Source organism: Ictidomys tridecemlineatus, chromosome 7 (genome assembly GCF_052094955.1).
Source record: "Ictidomys tridecemlineatus isolate mIctTri1 chromosome 7, mIctTri1.hap1, whole genome shotgun sequence".
Lineage (NCBI taxonomy): Eukaryota > Metazoa > Chordata > Mammalia > Rodentia > Sciuridae > Ictidomys > Ictidomys tridecemlineatus.
The window spans coordinates 68742057-68769654 of record NC_135483.1 but is presented as its reverse complement, the minus strand read 5'-3'; the positions used below and the strand labels follow the sequence as shown (position 1 = coordinate 68769654).

Here is a 27598-nt window from a genome sequence, read left to right as displayed (position 1 = left end):
CAGGTATTGAGCATGCATAAATATGTAAATTATTTTTATCTGTTTTAAAGACATTCATAATTTATTATTCATAATTTGCTTTCTAAAAATTATACTAACAACCTATAGAAGGCCATTGCTTACACATTCGGGAAATATGAGAAAAAATTAAATAATAAACAACTGAAAATTTAGGATTACAACTACAAATAATTTTATTGTACTCAAAATCAAAAACATAAAAATATGAAATACCACAAATACTCCTACATACTTCATGAATCAAACAGGAACCAGCAGAATGTGACTAATGAATTCATTTCCATAGATATTGGGTGCAGCTCTGTCCACAGATGAATATTCATGAGGCAAGTTGGGTGTAGGTAAATAAGAAAACTTTCCTAGGGTTGGGGGGGTGGCTATGATAACTAAAAGAAATGTTGTACACATATTTTTCAAACTTGGGTTATGAACAATAAGACATAGCTCGTGTCTGCACATAGCCACAAAGATTTGCTTAACTTCTGCAAAAAGGCAAATACCTCCTAGCAGCAATAGTTTCTTGTTAAATAGGACCTGAAAATTTTTAAGTTCACAAGCACCAGCCATTTGGGGATGCAAATGAAATGGTCCCTAGGCTGGGTATGATCATTAATCTGGTTTAGGGCAATCATCTGCAGAGTCTGAAGCCTGTAAGTGCACATAATATGTAATACAATATGATAAACTGAAGCCTAATGTGAACAAGACTCAATCTTTGGGAGTGTATACTGGAGGCCCTAAGTACTTCTGAAAATACACTCCAGGCAACAGTAATAGTACTCTATTCAGGGAGAAAGAAGCAGATTGCACCTGGTCACTGGGCTGATGTTGACCGGAACTAGACGCTTGATTGAAGCAGAATGAAGGTAAGACAGGTGTGAACAAGGGGTTAATAGCTAATAGGATATTATTATTATTATTATTATCTTTTCCCAATGCAGACTGATTAAGGTTTGAGGCCCTGATCTGCTCTTAAGAGCTAGAATAAAACATTGGATGAGGGTAGAATCTAATTTTAGAGACCAGATGGACACTATGGAGACAGATTGGTGGCCTACAGCTCAGTGGTGAAATTGGGACCTCTTCCCATCCCAGGATACCTGATGTTCCAGGACAGCAAAACTAATTTCAGATCCTTGCCTGTTAGATGAGGCTCCTCTTACCCTCTGCATGGGAGGGGGCTGTTCACACAAGAGCTTACAGGATCCAAAAACTGCTCATGAGCTACTCCCTCCATGTCTGCTGCAAAATCATGTATTCTGATCAAAAGGATTATGGAAGAAATTGATCACAAAATATATATACATTAATATACCCTCAGATATATTAGAATTGGGTGTCCACAGATATATCAGGACTAATGCACATGTCCTGAAATATCTGAACCATTTTACTTCTTGTCATTAAATGAAAAGGAGCAATACTCTCATTGTATAAGATAGTCACTGTGTATTCATTCCTTCTATGCCAGGCTCTGTCTGGAAACTGGTAAGTGATGATGTAAAGGCCAGTTCCCTGCCCTCAAGGAGCATGCAAAAGATGTATAAATTGTGGGGCACGGTGGTACACACTTGTAAGCCTAGCAGCTCGGGAGGCTGAGGCAGGAGGATCATGAGTTCAAAGCCAGCCTCAGAAACTCAGCAAGGTCCTCCAGCAACTCAGCAAGACCCTGTTATAAAATAATAAATAAAAGGGGCTGGGGATGTACTCAGGTGTTAAACACCCCTGGGTTCAATCACTGGTATAAAAAAGAGAATAAATCACTAAATGGAGGATGTAAGATTAGATGGTGGTAAATATTTGGAAAAAATAAATAAAGCAAGCTAATGGGGAAGGACGAGGATCTGACGGCTGGAGAAGGCTTCTCTGAAGAATTGTCATTTGAGAAGAGACATTGAAGGGAAATACAGGAATAGTGGACAAAGGTACCAGCAACTGGAATGAAGGAAGGAAGGGCATGTGCATACACCAAGAGTTGAAGGCATGACTCAAGGGAGGAGGAGAGATTTGGTAAAAGCATCTAACAGTTAGACAAGGACAACTGACAGAGAGCCGAAGGGGTCATGGTAAGGACTTGGCATTTTATTCTCAGTGTGATGAGAAGCCATTGAAGGGCTGTAAGTAGAGGAGTTGGTCGAAGCTTATTCCCACTACTGCATGGAGACTGACCATGGAGGAGACCAACTGGGTTTCAATTGAAATAAGACAAGTAGAGATGATGCTGTGTGTGGCGAAAATGGCAAGTGGTCTGCATATGTTTTGAAGTTATTGTTGAAAGGATTTGCTGATGGGCTCATGTAGACTTATAAGGGAAAGAGACAAAGCAAGGTTGCTTCCTAAGTTTTTAGTCTGAGCAACTGAGTGAAAACTGGAGCCATTTACTGGGAAGGACAGGGGATAGCAGAGTTGGAGGGAAAAACATCAACAGATCTTATCTTGCCAAAGCAGTACCTGAATCAGCAGGGAAAACTCAATACACTCAAAAATAATATCAATTAATAAACACTTATCCAAGGAATCTCTTTTCTATTTCTAGAAACTATTTAAAACACCAACTAATGAACAGATGCATAGCTATTTCATCTGTTTTGTTTCTTATCTCATTAAAATACCCTTCTGTTCAACATACCTAATTAAGGGAAGTCATCAAAAATATTACTAGTAAATAGCATTAATAGTAATAGTAAATAGCAATTCATTTCTTATTTTCTACATGTAAATTGAGAATGAGATGTGATCATGCTTGGTTTAGAATTCTTATTCCGAAGTGACATAAATAAATGAAAACCTCCTGATACCAAAAGTCCATGCTTGAGGGTATATGGATTCAGAAATAAAAAGCCTTGTGTATATTTTGTGAAATTACTAATATTAAAGAGAAATATTAAAAATTAATTTCATCAAGAAATTATTTCATCACTAAACTAAATAGAATAGTTCAAGTAAGTTGACATGGTCCTTTTATTAGTTGCCCAAAACAAAGAATTTTGAATTTTCAACAGATTTGCAGTCAGTAAGGAAGGGTACAGGGGATTCACACACAATCTCTAAAAAGGCAAATGAAAACACATAAATGAATGGCCGAGAAATAACTACTCACATTGAATGTCACATGATACCCCATTAATATGAACAATTTTATGATTTTTATCTATCAATTTTTTTGTAAAAATTAAACTGAGGATTTAACTCAGTAGTACAGTGCTTACCAAGTATTCACAAGACCCTGTGTTCCATCCCCAGCACCCCCTAAATAAATAAATAAATAAATAAATAAATAAATAAGCAAGCCAGCCAGCCAGTCTTATTAGATGAATATTAAAAGCAAGAAAAACAGCTACAGAAAAATTAAGGTGACTATTCCAACTTATTCTATCATACTTGGTCATAGCAAAGATTATAATGTGTTCATTTCTTTACCAGCTAAACAAACTATCTCAATTAATGCTTCAATAATCCTGTGAAACTGGAGGTCATTTTAGCTCCTTTTTAGCAATAAAGAAACTGACTCTCACAGAAGTTAAGTAACTCCTCCAATGTGAAATAACCAGGAAATGAGTCAAATAGCCTGGATTCAATGCATGCCTGAGGCAGCAGAGAAATTTTTAAAATTTCTTCTGTAAGACCAACAAAACTGGTTGAACTGACTTTCTAACTTAAAAAAAAAAAAAATTTACAGAATTTGAGTAACCTTGTGTTTCTGAAACAGAATGTTGCTTATAGAAGAAAATTCTCCAGAAATCCTTTCCTCTCATCTTAATTACAGCATGTAAATTAAGAAGATTACTTTAAAGAACACAATGCCATTGAGCACCTACTTCAACTTAACAAGTTCCAGCCATTACCAGGGGCTGGCTGAAGTTTTCCTGGTTAACATACTACTCACTAGTTCTACCAGGAAAGGTGTCCCCTCCCCACCGCGATGATCTTATGTCTTCTGAGGAATTTAGATCTTAAAAAGTGACAGTTTTAATCAGAAATTACCATATTAAGAAATTCTGGGGGAAGGAGGTTCTCCATGTTACTTTGTTATTACTTTTTATTCTAATTTATTATATATAACAGCAGAATGCATTGCGATTCATATTATACATATAGAGCACAATTTTTCATAGCTCTGGTTGGACACAAAGCCACACCAGTCATGTTTTCATACCTGTACTTAGGGTAATAATGTCCATCTCATTCCACGTCTTTCCTACCCCCATACCACCTCCCTCCCCCTCTCCCTTTGCTCTATCTAAAGTTCATCTAATCCTCCCATGCTCCCCCCCAACCCCATTATCAATCAGCATCCTTATATCAGAGAAAACATTCTGCATTTGGTTTGGGGGGATTGGCTAACTTCACTTAGCTTTATTTTCTCCAACTCCATCCGTTTACCTGAAAATGCCATGATTTAATTCTCTTTTAATGCTGAATAATATTCCATTGTGCGAATTAAGAAATTTTTACAGAGAAATATAAAAGCTTGAAAAGAGTTTACAGTATAGGTAGGATAAACCTCAAACCCTGAAAGGAGTCTTCAAAAGTCTTAAAAACAATGTATGAATTAATTTAAAATAATATAAAACTTTTTTGAAACAGACCAATGAAGTCAATGATACAAATTAATCATAATTAGCCAAGCACAGTGTTATATGCCTGTAATCCCAGCAGCTCAGGAAGTGGAGGCAGGAGAATCACAAGTTCAAGCAACTCAGCAAGACTGGGTCTCAAAATAAAACATACCCAATGCCATTTTTGTTACTGAAGCTTTGTAGTATAGCATAAGGTCTGGTATTGTGATATCTCCTGCTGCACCATTCTTGCTAAGGATTGCTTTGGCTATTCTGGGTCTCTTATTTTTCCCAATGAATTTCACGATTGCTTTTCCTACTTCTATAAGGAATGACTTCGGGATTTTAATTGGAATCACTGCCGCAGTCTGGCTGGGCACAATTCAGGAGCAACTTGTCAAAAGAAACGAACTTTATTTTTAGAACCACAAAGGCCAAACAAAACAGCTCCTCAGGAAAAACCCTCAGAGCCCAACTGCCACCACCAGCTTCCCACAAGCCTCTCCCTCAACCACCAGCCTCACCACCTCCCACAATCCTCTTGCTCTTGAGGCTGATTGGCTGGGTCGTGTGGGCGGAGCCAAAAAAGTCCCCCAATGAGCAGCTCCGTGGTCTGAAAGGGCAGGGAAACAGCCCAATGAGCATCACCACAGAGGAGCCAATCAGCTAGATGTTGCTGGGGCCGCTGTGAGCCAATCATCAGCTGGCAGTCTGAAAGAGCGGGGAAACAGCTCAATGAGCATCTCCAATGAGCATCACCACAGAGGAGCCAATCAGCTAGATGTTGCTGGGGCCACTGTGAGCCAATCATCAGCCGGCAGCTGGAAGTTTGCTGGGGCCCCTTCGGCTGTGGCTCTCAACATCTCCCCCTCTCTGTTTAACAACAAGCATGTGGCTTAGGGACCGTGCCTGCCTTAAGTTGTCCAATAGTACATATGGTCCTTACCCGTTATCTGATGAGCTGACCTCAAGGCGTAGCCTCCTGTCTTAGGTTGGTACCATAGCAATTGGATCTTACCCGTCACTGACTACTGGTTCAGTATACAGCCACACCTGTGGAGAGGTCTTTGTACCAGGGGGGTGGGGTGAGGTTCTTTGCCTCACCTCTGTTGGCCCCCAAATTTTAGATTAACGATCATGACAAGCAGAAGGGAGGAAGATACACCAAGGCAATTGACTGCTCCTTTAGGAAAAATTGTACCACCGATGACATCATCAGCAAAAATACCCCAACACTACCACAAGTCGCTGCACCAACAGATAGTTCACAATGCATACAGGTGAGTTCACAATGCATACAAGTGATACATAGTCCAGGCAAGTTCTGCAAGCAGTTCAGTGATGGCTATTGCAGAAGCTGTAGATTGGTTTTATCTTTGTCTTCACCAGCACTGGGATGAAGATAGGAATTCTGGCAATAATGGCTAAAGAAAAAATTATGTAACATTCCAGAAGGCACTAAAAGAAAACAATTTTCTTAACAATTTATATTATCCTGAAGAGAATTATTAAATATGATGAAAAGGAAAGGTGAAAGTAAACAAACAGGTCTATTAAACTCCTTTTTTGTTCATATATTAAAACAATCCTCAACAGCTGTTTACCCAATTTAAATTAAACCATTTAAATCACGTGAATAAAAAAAATATTTGGATCCATTTTTTCATGAGTGCTCATCATATATGATATATGGACATATGTACATTCAAACATATAACACAAAACACAAGTATGCACACATAATACATACAACACATAACATAATAGTAAAGGCCTTATAACTTTTTACAGGTGAAATCTCCATTGCAATGTTTAAAAACTCTATAGTCAAAAAATAGAACTAATCAGCAAAACATTAACCTAGGTCTGTATGAGCTCAAAAAACAAAATAGAACTTCATGATGTGGGAAAGGGCAATAATAAAATAGATATTGAAAAAAGCATCCTGGTTCAGCCAGATGTAAGGATATTACATCTGGAGTTTTGGATATTAGTTGTTATGGATTTGAGCCAAATCATCTTCTTTTTGGTCTGTAGAAATCGCTTTAGTTAATCTTTCTGGAATCCAAATTGGCTGCTGTTCTCCCTGTGGAAACACACAAACAGACCCCCGACTCCAGACAATTACTGGGTTAGGACCTTTCTAGGACCTTTCCATTGTCCTGTTAGAATATCCTTCCAAAGTACCTTGGGCTTATGCACATTTTTTGGACACATATGCCTTTCCACAGCACTAAGTCCTGATGAATCCAAATTTAAAAAGTTTAGAGTAAAAAAGGGTTATTTTAAGTTTATCTTTGGGGAATATATACCCCTTCCCAATTCCTTCTTTTTGCTTTAATAAGTACATTTTAATAGTTTGATGAGCTCTTTCAACTATGCCTTGTCCCTGTGGAATATATGGGATTCCTGTTATATGAGTAATGCCAAATGATGAGCAAAATTGTTTAAAAGAGGTAGAAGTATAACCAGGGGCATTATCTGTTTTTAACTGTTTTGGAACGCCCACAGTGGCAAAATTTTGTAAGCAATGAGCTATAACATCTTTAGTTTTTTCTCCGGCATGAAGGGAGCCCATCAAAAATCCAGAAGAAGTATCAACTGTAACATGCAAATTTTTTAATTTTCCAAATTCTGGCAAGTGTGTGACGTCCATCTGCCAAATATGGTTAGGTATCAATCCTCTAGGATTGACTCCAAGATTAACTTGTGGTAAAAAGGTCACACAATTTTGACATTGTTTTATTATTTGTCTAGCTTGTTCCTTAGTTATTTTAAAATGCTTTTGTAAAGTATTAGCATTGACATGGAACCTTTTATGAAAATTTATAGCTTCTTCTAGTGTAGAAAAAATATGTATGTCATGTATAGTTTTATCTGCTAAATCATTGCCCAAACTAAGGGCTCCAGGCAATCCTGTATGTGCCCTGATATGTCCTATAAAGAATAGATCTTTTCTGTCCCAGATTAGACTTTGTATAGTGGAAAGCAAAGAGAAAACAGTAGAGGAAGGGGAAATCCTACCAGCATCTTCAAGGGATACTATAGCATTAAATATATACTGACTATTGGAAAATAAATTAAATACAGAATCTTTAAACATCACAAAAGCTTGTAATACTGCATTAAGCTCTACCTTTTGAGCTGATTGTTTGGGTACTAAAAATGTAAAAGTTTGATCAGGTGTAACTATTGCTGCTGTACCATTATTTGACCCATCAGTGAATATATTTGGAGCATTCATGATAGGTGTTTTTCTTGTCATTTTTGGAAAAATTACAGGATGCAATGACCAAAAAGACAATAAAGGATTAGATGGTAAGTGGTTATCAAATGAAACATTAGATTTGCACATGATTATTGCCCAAGTATTTAACTCATTAGCTAACTCATCAATTTGATTCATAGTATATGGAGTAATAATTTTATTGGGAGAATTCCAAACACTCCCTTTGCTGCTTTTATTCCTTTGAGTATTAATTGTCCTACAGCCTTGGGATACCTAGTAAGAATAGTGTTAGGAGAATAAGATAAATGTATCCATAATAATGGACCTTCTTGCCAAAATACTCCTGCAGGAATATTTTTTGTTGGTAGTACAATAAATAATAAAGGCAAACTTATATCAATTCTATCCAAATGCATATTTTCCATATATGTTTCAATGATTTTTAATGCCTTTCTTGCTTCAGGTGTTAACATGCAGGGTGAATTTGGATCTGATGGACCTTTTAGGATATCAAATAAAGGTCCCAACTCTCCTGTTGGTATACCTAGATAAGGCCTTATCCAATTTATGTCTCCTAATAACTTTTGAAAGTCGTTAAGTGATTTGAGTTGATCTACTCATATTTGAATTTTTGGTGGACGGACCATGGTTGAGGATAATAGAACTCCTAAATAATTAATTGGAAAATTTAATTGTACTTTATCTATTGCTATCTCTAGATTATAATTTTTTAATAAGTTTGTAAGTGTGGTATAACATTCTAGCAATGTGTTTTTAGCTTTGTGTGCTAATAATACATCATCCATATAGTGAAATATTTGTAGTTCAGGATTTTGATTTCTAAGTGGCTGGATTACTTTGTTAACATAAATTTGACACATAGTTGGGCTGTTAGCCATCCCTTGAGGGAGTACTTTCCACTCATATCTCTGATCAGGACCTTCATGATTCAGTGCAGGGATAGTAAATGCAAAACATGGACTATCCTCAGGATGAATTGAAATTGAAAAAAAAAACAATCTTTAATATCTATAACTAAAACATACCAAGTTTTCGGCAAAGCAGACAATTGAGGAATCCCCGATTGAGCAGGTCCCATAATAACCATCTCATTATTAATGGCTCTTAAATCTTGCAATAATCTTCATTTACCAGATTTCTTTTTGATGACAAAAATGGGAGTATTATGGGGAGATACAGAAGGTTGTATATGTCCTTCCGCTAATTGTTGTTTGACCAGATCATGGGCTGCTTGTATGTTTTCTTTAGTCAGGGGCCACTGAGGAATCACATTGAATCTGTACGGTTATTTTGATAAATATTAATTTTGCCTATCTAAGAGCATGGGAGATCTTTCCATCTTCTAAGGTCTTCAATTGTTTTTCTTTATTGTTCTGTAGTTTTCATTGTAGAAGTCTTTCACCTCTTTTATTAAGTTGATTCATAAACCACTCTTTGATCTATACCCAAAAGACTTAAAATCAGCATACTATAGTAACGCAGCCATATCCATGTTCATAGCAGTTCAATTCACAATAGCTAAACTGTGGAAGCAACCTAAATGCCCTTCAATACACAAATGATAAAAAAAACTGTGGTATATATATACAATGGAATATTATGCAGCATTAAGAGAATAAAATTATGGCATTTGCAGGTAAATGGATGAAGCTGCAGAATATCACGCTAAGTGAAGTAAGCCAATCCCAAAAATCCAAAGGCCAAATGTTCTCTCTGATCAGTGGATGCTGATCCATAACGGGGATGGGGGAGGCATGGGAAAAATGGAGAAACTTTGGGCAAAGGGGAGGGAGGGGAGTGAGAATGTGTGGTGGCAGGAAAGATAGTGGAAAGAGATGGATATCATTACCTTAGGTACATGTATGACTGCACATAAGGTGTGACACTACATTGTGTACAACCATAGAAATGTAAAGTGTAACTGCAATTGTGTACAATGAATCAAAATGCATTCTGCTGTCATACATACCTAATTAAAATAAATAAATAAACTTTAAAAAATAAATACAACATACAATGGGCTGAAGCTGTGGCTCAGTGGTTGAGTGAACCTGGGTTCAATTCCTGGCACCACCCCCAAAATTAATCATAATTTTCATAGCAATCATCTATCTTCTGGAGAGCTATTTGTTCCTTGTACAATGTTAAAATGTGTGTTCCTTAAACAACACACTCTACCTACTAGCACTTCTTTGAAATTCATAATTTGAACAGTCATTTAACTAGATTTACTGAGTCATCAAACTATGTAATATCTTCTTCACTTTTCACAAGCCAAGCATTAAACAAATTGTTTTCTACCATGCGACTGGCATTATGCTTTCAAATCTCTTAAATTTGGGAAGTTCTACATACATTTTGCAGCACATTTTTAGGAAATGCTGCTCACAAAAAAAGAACAAAGAAAATGGAGTTGGATGGGGTGTGAAAATCCACCTAAGGCTGGACTCCATGTCGCAAACCTATAACCCCAGCAATTCAGGAGGCTGAAGCAAGAGGATAGAAAAGCCAGCCTCAGCAACTTAGTGAGGCCCTAGGCAAGTTAGCGAGACCCTGTTTCAAAATAAAAAATAAGAAGTGCTGGGATGTAGTTCTACTGAGCATTCAGGGGTTAAGTCCCCAGTACAAAAAAAAAAAAAAAATCCACCTAAGAATGTTATCTAAATTTCCTGAGTTCACATATTACAAATATATTACCAATAAGCTCACATATTACAAGCAATACACCAAATACTTTTACCAAGACAGAGACAAATGTATTAAGAAAATTAGTTTCTTCTCTGTGCATCTTAAGTGAATATTTTTTAAACCTTTACATTAAACTTCCATATTTCAGTTGTGATGTAGGAAGTTACCATTGCTCCCACCCTAACAAGCAGAACAAGTTACATAAGCTAAAACATTCACAGATTTTTTCAGAGAGCTAAATGATGCAAAGACACTTGAATTGAACACAGTCTAGAAAGTGATGCACCCTGACTAAGTACACAAAGAGCTACAGCTGCTCTCATACGTGGAGACGCAACAAGAGGAATAAGAACCTGCTGTAGCTCAGGCTCAGGGTAATTAGCTACATGATTAAGGAACTTTTATAGGTTGCATCTAAAATTGGAATCCCAAGGAGTCCTAGCCACAGGTTGAGTTCCACAAGCCTTCACCAAGTGCTGAAGTGTGTTGCAGGCAGGGCAGCCACGTTGAGAAAGACCTGCAGAGTCTTCTCCACTGCAAGGCAGGCACCTACTGAAAACAGGGGATGGGACAGATGAGCAGAGAGGAACCCTTCTGAAGTCCTTCAGTTCTTCACAGAGTACCCTGCAGCAGCCCTCAGAATGCTGGACTCAGGAGTAGTTGGACATAAAGAGAACTGCTGAGATGCAGAAGCCAGCTGTGGGACTAACACACTACATAATAAACTGACAGCAGGACTGCAGAGCATGCTGAACTCTCCCAGGCTGGCCGCTGGGCTGCAAAATACAAAGGGATCTCCTGACCCTCACTCAACAACACCAAAGCCTAAGCCCAGCAGAAGAGGAAATCCTGACCCACATTCAAAACATTTAAAGATAGTAGTGAACAAATGAGTAGAAGGTACAGCTTCTTTTAAATATCATTAATAAAAAGCTTAGATAATGTTATAATTTAAAAGAAGCAAAATCAAGCTATTGCAAATAATCTAAAGAAAGAAGTGAAAGATTTCTACTTTGAAAATTGAAAAACACAGCTGAAAAACATAGAGAAGATCCAAATGAATGGAAAGACAGCCAATGTGCACAGATTAGAGACGTATTTTTAAGATTAAGATATCAAATTTCCCAAGTTTGTTTATAGATTCACCACAAACTCAATCAAATTTTCTGTAGGTTATTTTTTTTAATTGACATGACATTTCTAAATTTTATTGGGAAAACGGAAGCTCTAGAATGGTCAAACCAATATTTACAAAATTAGGGAGTTAGGAAACATGATTTTAAGAATTATTGCAGAGCTACTATAACCAAAACAAGGTACCAAGCGCATAGAGTAGACAAATCTATAGGACAGAATATCCGTCAAACACAAGCTAGAGGATTTCTGGGCTTGAGTAATGCAGGCTTCTCTCTCTATTCATGTGAGAATAACCCCGTCAGTGGAGAAACAGCCCCAAGTATAAAGATTAACTAATGTTTTACTACAATGTCAATTGAATTTAAGAGAAAGAAATGTTATTTTAATACATGTTACCAGAGCTGTGTACATTTAGATGTGGAAAATAAAATACTCCTCAACTCCTGCTTCATTCCTTACTAAAAATTAATCATAGTTTTAACACAGACCTAAATGAATAAGCTGGAAATATAGAACCTATAGAATAAGAAAAAGTAGAAAAATATAACATGATCTTGGGATAGGCAAATATTTTTAGGACCAACATGTACAAAAGCTTTTATCATAATTGAAAATTTTTGTCATGAAAAACAATCCTTTGAGCCACAGACTGCATAACAGCATCGTCAGTATCATTCATATATATATATATATATATATATATACATATATATGCACACACACACATTCACATACACACACACATATACACACACTTCCTTATGTACAATATATTTAAAATACTAAAAGTCAATACTAGAAAAAGAAAGCTACCCAAATTTTTAAATGTAAGGACAAGATAGAAATAAGTATATTAAAGGGTGCTTCAGATGATTAGTTATCAGGAAAGTGCAAATGAAAATTAGAATAAGACACCACTAAATAAATACCATGAACTAAAATTATAAACACTGACATAACAAGCATTGGCAAGGATATGGAACAAATAGAATTCATATACATTGCTGCTGAGAAGGTAAAATAGTAAGCATGACCACTTTAAAGAAACTGCTTCCTAAAAAATTCAACATACAGTTACCGTATGACCCATCCATCTCACTCTTTGGAATTCACCCAAGAAAACTGGAAATATACATCAAGGCCAAGATTCATGTTAGAACATTCATAGAAGCTTTAATTCATAATAGATAAGAATTGGAAACAACATAAACATCTATCAAGTAGTGAATGAATAAGTAAATTATGTTTCATTATGTGCTATAAACATGAGTGAGCATGTCAATTTTTATCATAAACCCTATCCACTAAGATATATTTTAAGTTATTACTGATTAAGTAAATATTTACATATCTAATAAATAACTCAATAGTTTTTCACTCATGTTGACTCTGAAAGTTTTCCATGTAAATAAAGTTTTCTCTAAATAGGTTCAGCATGGATAATGAAACACAGAAAAGAACAAACTAATTCTATCTGTTGTGCAAAGATAACTATTTTCAGATTGCAGTATTATATAATCAAGTGCATATGGCATTTTTTATAATACAAAAAATAAGTTAAAGGGACAATCATCGATTATCTTCAAATCAGGGCCTTATATTCTGTTTGTGATTCATATTAATGAAAATAAAAATTTAAATTAGTAATAAAAGGGCTTATAAAGAGAAAATATTAGCCATTGTATTCATCATAAAGAACATAATAATGAAATACCATGTAAATTCTATTTGGCTTTACATAATTCTAAATGTATACTTTCATTATTCATAAAACATTTCTTAGGAACCCCTATGTTTGGAGAGCAGTAGACATAAAGACTTCACCAAGTAATCAGTCTTAAAATGTGAAATAAGAAAAGACTGTAGAAGGGAAAAAAGGAGAAGAAAAAAGAAAAAAATAAAATGAAATAAAGAGGCTGGGGACATAGCTCACTTGGTAGAGTGCTTGCTTCATATGCACAGAGCCCTGGGTTCAATCCCCAGAACCACACACACAAACACACACACACACACACACACACACACACACACACACACACACATACACACAAAGGAAATAAAGCCCCTTCCCTCATTATGCTTAAAATTCAGTTTTAGGTATAGCTATACACATGTGGAATTATCTAAAACCTCATAGAACTGTTAGTATAAAATGTCTTCTGGAATCTAAACCCTAGGTCATCTACAGAGAAACTTGCTGTTTCTGTTGTTTTGTTTTCTATTTTTTTTTTTCATTTTCATAGTTTTTTTTTTTTTTTTTAATTCCCCCTAAATTTGACAATGCCTGAAACATAGCATTTACCTGTGCTAACTCACTGTCTCCACCTTATGGTGAAGTTGTCTCCCTGAAAATGTAGTCAGGAATGCTGGTTATTGATAAAATTCTTCAAGACCAAAATTAAGTCTATTTCTCTCATTTGTCCACAGAATCTAACACAATACTAGATCATAATATCAAATGCTTAACACAGGCACATTAAATTTACAGTATGCAAATATTTCCTTTCTCCAAGGTTTCTTTCTGAATTGATCTTTCCAACAATTGTTTAATGCACTATTAATGTGACAATAGCTCATAATCCAGCCTTATCTTCTTTAAGTACAGGAAGATATTTCATTCCATATATAAGAAAACCAACCAGTTGAAATCTAAAGTCTGCAATCAATGAATCTCCTCTGTTCTCTACCCTCCTCTTAGAACTCTACCCTCCCAAACTTAAAATAACACATCCAGTAACAATTTAAGGTGATTACAACAACTGAACTTTTGTTTTTCTATCCACACCAGGGTGTAATATCTTCCAAATGCAAACAAGATGGCCTGGACTAACACAGACTTTCTTCTTTAACGGAATAGTGGTGATCACACCACTCCACCTGCAGAGGCATGTTTCTGAGGCAGTTAAGTGTTGTCTATCATCTTGGACCAGAGCAAACAAGTCCCGGCTTCCATTAGAAATATGCTTTATCAATGGAATCACCCAGAACCAGTTGACAATTACTGAGTAATACTCATTTTAAGAGATAAATACAATTGCTATGCACCATTCCTACAGTACTTAATTTGCCTTTTCAAACATTATCCATTACCTAATTTAATATTATCTTTGAATTACCTTCCTACAGTCACTCTAATCACTTCTCCCTTCAATCGTCATCATCAGTGTTACAGAACATTCTGAAGTTTTCTTCTAAATATAATCCAACAATATTTTCAAATGGCTCAAGTTCTGAAATAAGCCGTTCATATTCTTCAAATATCTATTTTCTTCAAGTTAAACACTGATTAACAAATGCATCCACTTGTCTATATACCATTCAACCCATCCCTGAATCCCTAAATCAAAGACCACTTTCTCCATGACTATTTCTCCTAATTTCTTAACCCAGACATTTTTCTCTTGATTAGTTCACCGATAGAACATATTAGATAAAATGCTTATTTATCATTTAATATTCAGATGCTCCCATGGTGATTTGGCACTGGATAAAATATTCAATAAACAGCTACTGAACTGAAGTAACAGTCTAAAATGTCAAAAAAAAAATAATTTCAAGAGGTAGTATTCTAAGAAACTGTAAACTGAAACATTTCATTACAAATTAAATATTTCATTCTCAGTCATAAATTCTAAAGGCATCCTGGCATAGGTGGATGATCCAATAAAACAGGATGTGAGTATTAGAAAATACAACCAAAGCAAGGTTTTAATTTGAGAAACTATTTGTATTTAAAGATGCAGATTTGTACAGAATTATTAGTTAAAACATTAACCTATAAATACTTAAAAATCCAGAACCACTTTAAATCATTGTTTCTTCATTACGAAAAAAACCCAGAACATTCTGAAATTTTCTTCTAAACATAATCCAACAATATTTTCAAATGGCTCAAGTTCTGAAATAAGCCATTCACATTCTTCAAATATCTATTTTCTTCAAGTTACACACTGCAATTTTTAATGACCTTAGAATTTTCAACTGAAATGTGTTTATCTGAAGTTCCTCCTTAAGAATAACTAATTACATTGCATCTGTTTTTGTAGGGTACCAGTTATGACCCCCTATAGCCCCTGAAAGAATAAAGTTTGGTTCCTCTAACAAGAAGACAGCTACTATTATGTTCAGATGAATAACCCAAACTAAAGGAATCTGGACCGTTGCTATAGCGGCTATGGAAATAAGCTTTTGTCCTCTTCAACATCAAAGTGCCAACATTCAGATCCTGTAGTTATATAGCCATTTATGATGTATTTGTTGCAACATATTGCACTGTTTTTTTAAGAATACCTAATGCATTATGATGAAAAAGAAATGAATGTCTTAAAATTTGCTTTTGACACTCCTTAGTCTGAAATGCTTTTTAAAAAAGGCTCAAAATCTACTTCAGGAGACACTGTCTCAAAAAAAAAAAAGGGCTGGGAATGTAGCTCAGTGGTAGAACACTTTCCTTGCTAGGACCACTAGCTAGGTTCAGTTCCCAGTACCCAGGCGGAAAAAGAAAATGTCCGCATCTGATCAAGTCAGATTTTAAGCAATGCCCCATGAAATTACAAATGCTATATTTCTCCAAGTTCTAAAATGCTTCTCAGCCTACATGCTTACTGAATGAATACATGCTAGAGAAACATTAATCACGCTTCTCAGCCAAGCCTAATTAATATACACAAATTAGAAAATGGTACAAGAAAATAGAGCAAAATCTATGCTCTGCAGTAAATTGATTAGGCAGTTGTATCTTTTTTTCTTTTTTGTTTGCTTTATGTGTATGTGTGTGTGTGTGTGTGTGTGTGTGAGAGAGAGAGAGAGAGAGAGAGAGAGAGAGAGAGAGAATGTGCTTGTGTGTATATCTGCTTCTACATCTAAAACATTCTTGGTACTTGAGTTCAAACCCAGGACATCACACATGTGAGGCAAGTGCTCTACCACCAAGTAGACCCCGAAACTTATTTTATTTGGGACAGTGTCTCTCACTAAGTTACCCAGGTGGCCTCGAACTTGTGATCCTCCTGTCTCAGCCTCCCAGGTAGCTGGGATTGCAGTTCTGCATCACTAGCCTGGCTAAAGGTTTATATCTTAACACCTGTCTATGACATTATAATATTCTCATCCTTGCTAACCATAGAGATGGTAAGGAAACTGGGCCTTGACCTTGACATGACCTTCAGAACATAATGGTTTTTCAGTATCCATAGCTCAGCTTTGGCTTCCCAGAACACTTGTCTATAGCAGTTCCAGAGAAAGAAAGATAAAGAGCAAGTATAGGTCAGTACAGACCCTGTCTATGGGAAAGATCAATCTCTCACCAAGAAAGTATAAAGCTTAATGTGTTATTTGTGCTATCGTTCAGCACCTCTGTCTTGGCTAGGGTTTTCTTTAGCAAGAATGAAGAATAATGAAGAGAATGTAGTCTGTAATAAAGGTTGAATGGCTTGTTTTAAAGTTGTAAAAGATTCATGCTTAAAATTTCAAACTCTTTAGACTGTTTCCTAGGAAATGAGATGTCCCATCTATACTGGGGATCACATCTGGGCCTGGTAACAACTGGCTGGAGCTGAGTGGCAGTTAGTCTCTGCATTCCCCAGACCCCTATTCCCTAAAGTCTACCCTTCATTTCTGCTCCCTGCCTTATATCAAGAATATCCTTATGGGGTTCCCTTGGTGCGAAGGTGAATCATGTGAATGCTGGAATCAGACTTGCTTGGGTTTAAATTCTACCACCTACTAGTTGTGTGAGCTTGGACATATTACTTTCCTGTTCCTTCTGCCCTTTTGTTTTTTCCTTATAAAATTATAATTCTAACCACTTTGTATGGTTTAGGGGAGAATTAAACATGATTCTGACAGCAAGTACATAGCTCTGTACCTCCATAAATTACCTGCTACTAAAGAAAACACAAATGAGTTTAGATGAAATGCCCTCTACTGCCATCTCTTGGAGACAACCTGGGCCAAGGTGGAGGACCCAGAGCCTGGAAGCTTCGTCTACGTCTGCCGCTGGGGTCTGGGGAGAAGTGAGCTGAGTGTTAAAACTCAAGAGACATTGAGTCTGTTTGCTAACATTCTCCTCCAAGGCTGATCATAGTTTTTACCCATGACTGCACATTAAAACCACCTGGGTAACAGTTTAAAAACTAACAATGCTCAGTCCTTACCCCATACCCTGTAAATCAGGATCTATTGAAATGGACCTAGATTTTCTTTTTAAGGTCCCACTGTGATTCTAATGCACAGATAGGCTTCAGAACCACTGACTCATGGCACAAAAAGCACGAGGCCTATCCAGCAAGACTCATGAAGAGGTCTACATTCTTTTTTTTTTTTTAATTGTAGATGGACACAATACACTTATTTCATTTGTGTATTATTATATGGTGCCGGGGATTGAACTCAGTGCCTCATGCATGCTAGGCAAGCCCTCTGCTCACTGAGCCACAATCCCGGCCCCGAGCTCTACATTCTTAAAACAAGCAGCTTAGGAAGCTTCGCAACTCAGAAATTCCTTGTCCATCTAGCAGAAAATACTGTTGTAAACATGCCTGCCCTGCGGTTACAACAGTTGCATATTTAGAAAAATATGAAGACAAATGTTTATGGAATGTGTTTTGTGTTTTTTGCAATACTGGGGATTGAATCCATGGGTGCTCCACCACTGAGCTACCGCTCTAGACCCTTTCTTAACTGTTTATTTTAGGACCAAGTCTCACTAAGTTGCCAAGGCTGGCCTCAAATTCACAACCCAAGCAGGGTTTAAATTCTACCCTGTTTGACCTTGACATGACCCGTGAGTCAGCCTCACAGTAGCTGAGATTACATGGGTGCACCATCACACTCCATGGAATTCGGTATTTCTTAAAGTGTGTACCCAGAGAGGTTATTTTAAATTCATATTCAGGGGCATTTATATAGATTCAGGAATAATAATTTTTAAACTTCAAAACATCACTGAATTTAGCAATACCATACTGAGTAATCAAGTAATAACAGATAAGGCTCTTTGTATCTTATACTGAGGCAAGTTTAAATTGCTGTAGTAAAGTCCTAAGCTTTCTACTTAAAAATGGCAAAATCATCAATAGTTTTGCATGAAATGTAAAGCAATATTATTAAAACAACACTCATATATATGTTAATTTCCACACCAATTTGGCTAATATTTATTAAACTACAGTAGCATATCTAGGATGGCAAAAAAAAAAAAAAACTAGTCATTCAAGCAATTTTATGTCAATAAAATGTTACTGTAATTCTTTAGTAATCTAATATTCAAATTAACTCAGAATATTTAAGTTTAAAAAACATTGTTAAGCACAATTTAGGTAGAGAGATAACTAATTTTGGAAAGGGGGCTATTTTAAGGACAAGTAGTATTCTTTCAGGTCACTAAATTAGACCTCCATTGTAATTAAATGTAAATTTAGATGTGCTCTACTTACTTTAAAAGCATGACTTTTTTTTTAATCAAACATTAGCTTTCTCCTCTCACCTCTTTTTTCATATCTGTATCTCATTTATTAATTCTGCACATTCGGATGTCCATGGGGTGGGTTGGGCAGACCACCCAAGCTAAGTGGTAGCAGAGCAACATCCCCAGACAAAGATCAAAAACTGGTGGCCAATGAACCTGATTCAGACACATGCTTCATTTGTTTACTCCATGTTTTAAAAATTTGAAAAACTCAAGATTCCAGCTTCTTTTAGAAAAGCAAGATCTCTAGGAAAATGGGGGCCACACTTTCTTAGCAGTTGTTGGCTGGAACTAAGTCTTCCTGTCCACTTAAACAGGACACAGGCTTTGTCCAGTATCTTAAGTCACCACAACCTGTGAGTCATGAATATGTGACCTGCCAAGCTACTGGGGACTTCTGAGTTGCCAGCTTTCTCACAAAAAGGATGAGGTAATCAAGGAAGAGAGCCCTAACCTAGGCCCAAGACTATGTAGCTGCAATGGGACCTGGAAGATGGAAGGTAAAATGGTAGGCAGCAACTCTGGGAAATGAAGAAGATGGGAAGAGCTTCCTGTATATATTTGGGCAGTCAAGAGAAAGTGTTATAAGAGAAGAGTCAGGCAGACCTGTGCTTCAGTCATGGACTCAGATGCAGGACTATCAGTTGTAAGCCCTCAGTGTTGGTGATTGGCCTCTCTGTAAACAACAATAGCTATCAATGCTAAACTGCAACTTCAATCAGGATACATGTGGTGTATTTGTCTGTTTCCTATTGATATAACAAAATATCTGAGGCCAGGTACTTTATAAAGAAAAGAGGTTTATATAGCTTACAGTTTGGGAAGCTGAAAAAAATCAAAATCAGAAGTTCCTATTAATTCAGCCTCTGATGAGGGTCCCTTCTTTGGCTACATCACATCATGGCAGATGGCACTGTTGCAGGAATATAAGCAAAAAGGAGAGATGACATGATGAGCTAGGAATCCAGAGACTGGGAAGAAGTCTTACTCTTTCATAACCACTCTTTTGCAAGAACTAACCAGGGTCTCTTCTGAGGGCAGCATCTTCAGGTCTCCCTTTCTGAGGACAGCGTCCTCAGTGACCTACCACTAGCTCTACCTCTTCAAGGTTCCACCATCCCTCATATCACCACGCTCAGGAGCAAGCTTCCAACACAGGAACCCTGGGTGGACAAACCGCATCTAAACTCAGCCCTTGGTAACTGAAGCTTTGCACTCAATGCACATAACTCTCCTCATGGGGAGACAAATCCAGAACTCCTGCAGAAGTCCAGCAGATTGGAGAGGAATCAACGTTCTAAAAGCATCCAGAAAGTACAAAGGGAAAGAATCAAGCTTTAAGATGATAATAGTGGTTCTCAATTAATTTACTGGGCAATGATAACCAAACCCCTTGCTGGCTTAACTTTTATAGAGGAGCAGGGGAGGTTGGCTGCCTGTACATGGTTCCAGAAAAAGGAAAACATTAATGATAAAGAGGGAGAGCAACCAAACACATCAGAAATGAGTGCTTTCCTTTTTAAAAAATCATCTTTTAACTTTAATTTCAGGGAACTCTAAACTCTGATCCAAGACATTACCTCTGTTCATCCTGACAAGAGCTGACAAGAGTCATGGAGACCACTTGAAGCCCTCTGCCTGCCTGTTCCACCCTGTCCCAGGTTGCTGACGCTGAGATCTGCAAACGGGTAGAGGTCCTCCATGGCAGGCACCAAGCAGGGTGCCAGGACACAGAAGAGAACCCTTCCCTCCAGGACTCCACCACTGGAAGTGACCAAATGCAATTGATGACTTACACCCAATGGGACACTGCTTCACAGAACGCCACAGAGCTCAGGAACATACCCAGCCCTATTATCTAGACCCTCTCTGCATGTCCAGGTAATGCAGTATACTGGCCAAAACCAGAGACTCTGTCACAAGACTGCAGTTCAAATCCTAGCTCTTGCCATTTACCATCTGGGTGATCTGGGTGGCTCCTCAATCTCTCCACATCTCAGTTCCTCATCTGCAAGAACTGGGGAGTAATGGTGTCTACCTTCTGTACATACAAAAGCACCTCAAATTGTGCCCTGGACACGTGACCACGTTCATCAGTCTAACCCAATTAGCCCAACGTAGAAAAGCATGTTCATCTTTGCCCCATTTGTCCTGTCTCCAGCCAAAAGAAACATGATGAAAATGAACTTTTCCCTCAAAACTTTTCTGCCAGCCGAGTGGAACTAACCTTGAACTTCCACCTCCCAAGGGATGGCGGTCTGAGATCTTTCCACCACTATGTGGCTTTCTATTCACAGAGTTTCCTTACAGCCTCTTAGGGAGCTGTGTTCCCTGCTAGAAGCCTCATGGTCCTGATAATAAAATTAAAGGGTCATCACTCTGGACAGCTCTGGTGGGGGACCACTGACTGCTTGCGTGGATAAAGCAGCCACTGTCCACAGTGAAACAGCTGCCCCAGGACCACCTTCATCCAAAAGTCCTACCTAGCACCACAGTCCAACCATTCCCTGCAAATCTGTCTGACCATGCAGGGAAGAAAATCCCTCTCCTAATTCCCTTCCAGATTCCCAAACTCAACAACCTCCCAGGGATTTCAGGCTCTGAATTTAAGATTCACTGCTTAGCAGTGAGAGCTCTGATGTTCCAGAGCAAACAGTTGTTTTCCTAGCCCTGACAATAAGGTAAATGAAGTTCCATCCGGGCACAAGTAAGTCATCACACAGATAAGATGCTCTGGTATTGACACTGAAATCCAAAGCAAACTGCCTTTTCAAAAATTCATCATATTTGTAAAAGGAAAAAAAATCCATTGCTACTCCAATAGCATCAATGCTAAGTATTACCTAAACACTGCATGACTTCAGATTAAACATAACCAGTGGAATTCATATTTATACCATGTTGGAAAATTAGAAATAATCCTTAAGGAAAAGTCAAATTTCCCACGAAGCTTCTTGACAGAAAGCATCCCTTTTATTCTCGTCCCTCTAAATTGAAATCTGTTAATTAGCTTGGCAGCAAAGCCTACCCAGGGCTGGTGATTGTTCACAAAGCTATTGTGCTTGGCTCTGAAAACAAGTCATGATTAGGAAATCAACATGGGAAGCGTACTTCAAACATCCAAATGCATTTGCTCTGCCTAGCAACTGGCAGGAACTTGGTGTGTTTTGTCTGCCTCTAATGTCATGTTGCTCTGGTCACTAGAACAACGTAGTTGCTACAAAAGGAGGGGTGGGAGGGGGAAACTTCTGCATTTCAGCACAGCCTGAAAGCCTGAATGAGGACCTATGTGATTGGCTGGGTGCCTGTCCCAGTACTGGCCAAGGAAAGGAGAGGCAGTGAGACACCCCCCACCCCCACCCCGGGCTCTATCCTCGCTTTCCTCCTCACCCCACATGGCAGCTAGGGACCTTCTGCATTTCCTCTTCAGGGAAGGCTGGGAATTGGCTGTTTCTATGAAATGAACATGACCCAGAAAAGCATTCAGCATGATCAGCCCCATGCACTTGAGAGAGTCCTCAGCTGTACTTCCCATCATAAAGTGTCTGAGCTCCTGTTTATTAAAGCATAGCTTGAACCAGCCGACATGCAGTCTTCCAGGCTAACTGTCACAGATCCTTGGCACTGGATCACCCCAACTCCTGGCTTGCAGTTCTACAGAGGAAGTCGCAGAAACTCACTTCTACAAACTATCAGAAGTCAGTGAATAGAGGAATAACTCACAGAAATGAATTCTATTTAATCAGGCATATGCTGATCAAAGGACACACATGTAGCCATTGCTGTATGCACGTGTATCAGCATAACACAGTGATAAAATACTTTGAATCCTAGAACTTGCAGTGCAATACCTCCACCTCTTAAAGTCACAAAGTGCTTAATTGTTCGATTTGAAAAACACAGTTCAACAATTATTTATTGAATACCATGCGCCAGGCACTGAGCTAACCTCCAAAAAATCAGTAACGCTGAGTACATCAGAACCTTTGCTCTCCTAAATGTGCAGTCCAGCAGGGGACGCTGATAGGTACACAAACACTCAAACTGAAGTGTGCTCCATATACTTTTTGTTTGCAAGGTTCAGAAGCAGGACAGAGAAGGGAGACATCTATTCTTTTTGAGGGTAGAAGGGGTGATAGGAAAGGTTTTTACTAAGAAGTCAATACTTTAGAGGGATTCGAAAAGATGGTCAGAAATTCTTCAAGTTGATGGATAAGAACATTCAACACAGGGAGAAGGGCAGGACAATTGGCATGAGTTTACCAACTCCCAGAGCACAGAGTGAAAAGGGCACACACCTCGCCTGTGCCAGGCACTGTCCTATGCTCTTTCCAGGCATCTCCTCAGTCCTGGTGACAATTCTTTGATGCAGGCACTAATACTATTTTTATCTCACAGATGTGAAAACTGAAGAAGACAAACTAAGAACCACTTCTAGGATCACACAACCTCTTGATACAGGTCCGGAGAATTCAGAAGATCGCTCAAATTCCCAGTGTCCCCAGATACCCAACCACAACTAAGTGCTCAATAATATTTAATGAATAATCAATAGGTAAACGAGTGCAAACAATTAAACTTGGAATTTTGAAGCAAAAAGTTCAAGGAGTCTGGCAGAAGGAAGAGGGTACAAAGGATCCTATGAAAATTCAGTAGAGGAGGGCATGGAAGGCCGGGGGTGTGGGATGGGGCAGCTTCACTGCCAGAAACCCATCCTGCAACCCTTCTGGCTTAGAAGACATGATCACTGTATAGAAATTCCCCTCACAGCAAAGTGAGGAACACTTCCAAGTCAAGAATGAATCCAAGGGGCACATGCCTGTAATCCTAGCAGCTCAGGAGACTGAGGCAGGAGGATTGCAAATTCAAAGCCAGCCTCAGTAACTTAGCAAGGCCCTAAGCAACTCAGCGAAATCCTGTCTCTAAATAGGGCTGTGGATGTGGCTCACTGATTAAGCACCTATAGGTCCAATCCCTGGTGTCAAAGAAAAAAAAAAAAGAATGAAGCCAAAGGGCTGAGCATGTATCTCAGTGATAGGGTGCTTGCCCAGATGTGCAAGGCTCTGGGTTCAATCCCTAAAAGAGAGAAAGAGAGGGAATGCAAACAGGAACCTCAATTATGGGACTACTATAATAACTCAGGCGAGAAACTCAGAGCACAAAGTGATAGAGAAGATGGAGAGTTGATAGACCTTACAAAGTACTTGCATATCCAAATATCCCTGAGCCAGCACTCGGCTGGGCAATGCAGGGAAGAGTCACATCTGCAGGTGGGCAGAGCTGGGTCAACTAGGGGGAGGGAGCATTTTATCATCGGATCTTTTTTCCTGAAAGCTCTTTGGCGCAGGTCAGAGTGAAACCCAGAGTGTTTCTTTCACCACTGATTCACAATCATCGGTATGCAGATACCAAACAAAGATTCGGAATCGGATCTCATTAAAAGTAATGTTTGTTTTTGAAGAAATACACAAACTTCAAAAATTTTAGGAATTACCATATCTGTTTAAAAGAAATACTACCAGTATAGCTTCTACACAGCAAACGTTCCGCAGATGTCCCTCGATGTTTGTCTGAAAGGATCAGGAAAAGAGATGAAAATTATAGCTTGATATAGCTTTATTTGATTGACTCCACTCAGTCAAATAAAGATTTGGGTCCCCATACACCAAAACTAAACTATTCCAAGAAATACCACCAACAGAACACTGAAGGTCAGGCCAAAATAGAGCTTTGGATCCACTGGAGAGGATAAGAAAATAACATAAGTAAATATACTGTAAGGTAAGAAACAATATCACAGGAGAGTAAGAACATTCTAGAAGGACTCAAAGGAAAAAGCAGGCCCGTCTCATTTTGAGGGTCAGGAAAAGTTGTACAAAGTAAGTCGCATTTTCAGATCGACTTTGAGAGATTTTGCGCATGATGAAAGAAATACAAAGGCAAAATGTTTAAAGCTGTTCTTGTTTATAAAAATGTAAGTCTACCTATGCCCATCAACTCCTTGGGGGCTCTCTACCCAATTCTCAAACATGATGCATAAGTTTTTAAATATTTTCCCTGTAAAAAATGAAGATTCTACGTAAATATCCTTTTATATGGCTTTTCTCAGGTGTCAATAAATAATGGAGTAGATTCCTACAGTGGAGTTTATGAGTCAAGGATATATACATTTAAAATTTTAACTTTGGTCTGGGGTTGTGGCTCAGTGGTAGAATGCTCACCTACCATGCATGAGGTACTGGTTCAATCCTCAGCACCATATAAATATAAAAAAATATATATATATTGTGTCCACCTAAAACTAAAAAAAAAATAAATATTTTTTTAAAAAATTAACTTTAATAGTGTTTAATTGCTCTTAACAAAGCTGGTACCAATTTATACTTCCACTAGAAATGTATGAATATTCCTTTGTATCCTTGTTGAAAAATTCCTTTAAAAATTTTTCTTTTCACCATGTGGAAATTTTTAATTATCACACATATGAATTCATCATTTAAAAAAATATTTCATTAGTTATTGATGGACCTTTATTTATTTGTTTACATATGGTGCTGTGAATCAAACCTAGTGCTTCCTACAGGCAAGGCAAATGCTCTACCACTGAGCCACAATCCCAGCCCTAAATTCATCATTTTTTCATGGTTTCAGTGTTTTATGTAATTCTTAGTGAAGCCCTTCTTACTCTATGTCCCTTAAAAAATTCTTGTTTCAAGTGATTTATGTTTTGTTTTATTTTTTATAGTTTAAAACTTGTATATCCTAAAAATCTACCCAGCAGCTCCAACTGGGCTGTGCACCCCAGTGCCTGGCTGTGGCTGTAGCCACAGTGGGCACAAGGCCAAGTTCCTCCCCTTCTTTCCCCACTGATGGGGGCTTCCACTTGTCTTCTTGGGAGAAACAAAAGGGTCAACAATTCACAGATGTCATTCCACTATGTCCTCTGCAGCCCACAGTGGCCAGTTGAAGATGTCGGCCTTCCGTGACACTCGTGTTTTGGTACCAAGGAGCGACATAAACATTTTTTATAGATGGCTAATATAACTGTTCCAAAACTATTTTCTTAATAAATCATAATTTCTCCCATTGAAAAAAAAATGAAGATTCTGGGGCCAGGGTTGTGGCTCAATGGTAAAGCACTTGCCTAGCATATATGAGGCACTGGGTTCGATCCCAAGTACCACATAAAAAATAAATAAAATAAAGGTATTGTGTCCATCTACAACTAAAAAATATATTTTTTTAAAGAATGAAAATTCTAATGTTTGTCAATATTTTCTTTTGCTAATGATCATATTTCCCCGTCATCCAGGGCCACAGGAAGGATCATCAAGGTGTTGTAGTGAAAACAGCCTAGGCTTTGATGAAACTATGATGGCAGACTTCAACACTCACATTTTAACCACACAGCCTACCTGTGTGGCAAACACCCTTATTCACACTCCTAAATGGGGGAGCAGAGACATAGAGGTATTATATAACTTTCTAAAATTCCTAAAGTTAGTAAATACCACAGCCGGACTTAAAATTGTTTAACCTCTATTTATTCACTGGTAAAAAGAGGGTTGGAATTTTCTCTTAAAGTCCCACCATCTATGTTTGTTATAACAATTAAACCAGATGACATGTAGAGAGCGCCAGCTGAGCAGACTCTGACAGGCACTCAATCCGCCCCTAGTAGCTGTGATGATTATAGAAGCATCAGAGTTTAGCAACCAAGTCACTTCTCACCCATAAAACCTCCAATAAAACCTCTCAGCACATGGCCCTCCTCATGACCAGGGCTCGCTGGCCTCAGGGCTCCTAAGTGCATCCAGCTGAAGCCACCTGGAACATACACCTCTTAGGGAAACTGAGAGTCTAGTTTACCCTCTCAGACATCTTATAGTGACACCCACAGCCATTCAGGTGAAACTGTCGCAGCACACAGCATCCCCGACAAGGTGGCTCCATCCTCTGCTGGAACCCTCCCAGTCACAGGGAACTCATTATCTTCAGGGTTTTTATTTCAGTGTTGTTTAGTTTTCTGCTCACAATGAAAAGCATCAGAAAAATCATCTCCTCACCGAACCCAAGCTCCCACCCTGGGCTTGTATTTAGTGGTTGCTGTCTCCCTTCCAGACAATTCTTCCTCTCAGCAACTGTCTGGTCACTTTAACTCAATTAGAGGGTAAAATGCCTCAGTTTCAGTATCTTTTTTGCCTGCGACATTGTTCCCAGAGTTTTCACGACCCTGGTTTCCTTCCCCTGGCCATTCTCTTCTTTGTAATTGTTGGCTTTTAAAGATGGCATCTAGAACTAACTCAAGTGCCTTGATGGGAGGTGCAGAGGCTGGAGAGGCCCCAGGGAGAGGCCCTCTTCCCTTATCCAGGTCTTTCTCTCCTTGAAAGGGGACACTTACTTCTTTGACAGTCTCATGATACTGTTCCCTTACATGAGGCATTTGTATAAAACACCCGACGTCTTTTTCCCAGT

The 27598-nt window shown here is 38.2% G+C and overlaps 1 protein-coding gene across 2 annotated transcripts in view; it reads right to left on the bottom strand.

The window, feature by feature from the left end:
* Window positions 1-27598, bottom strand: part of Prex2 (phosphatidylinositol-3,4,5-trisphosphate dependent Rac exchange factor 2) — a 294983-nt gene that overhangs the window by 236149 nt on the left and 31236 nt on the right. The gene's annotated exons all lie outside the window — the stretch shown is intronic.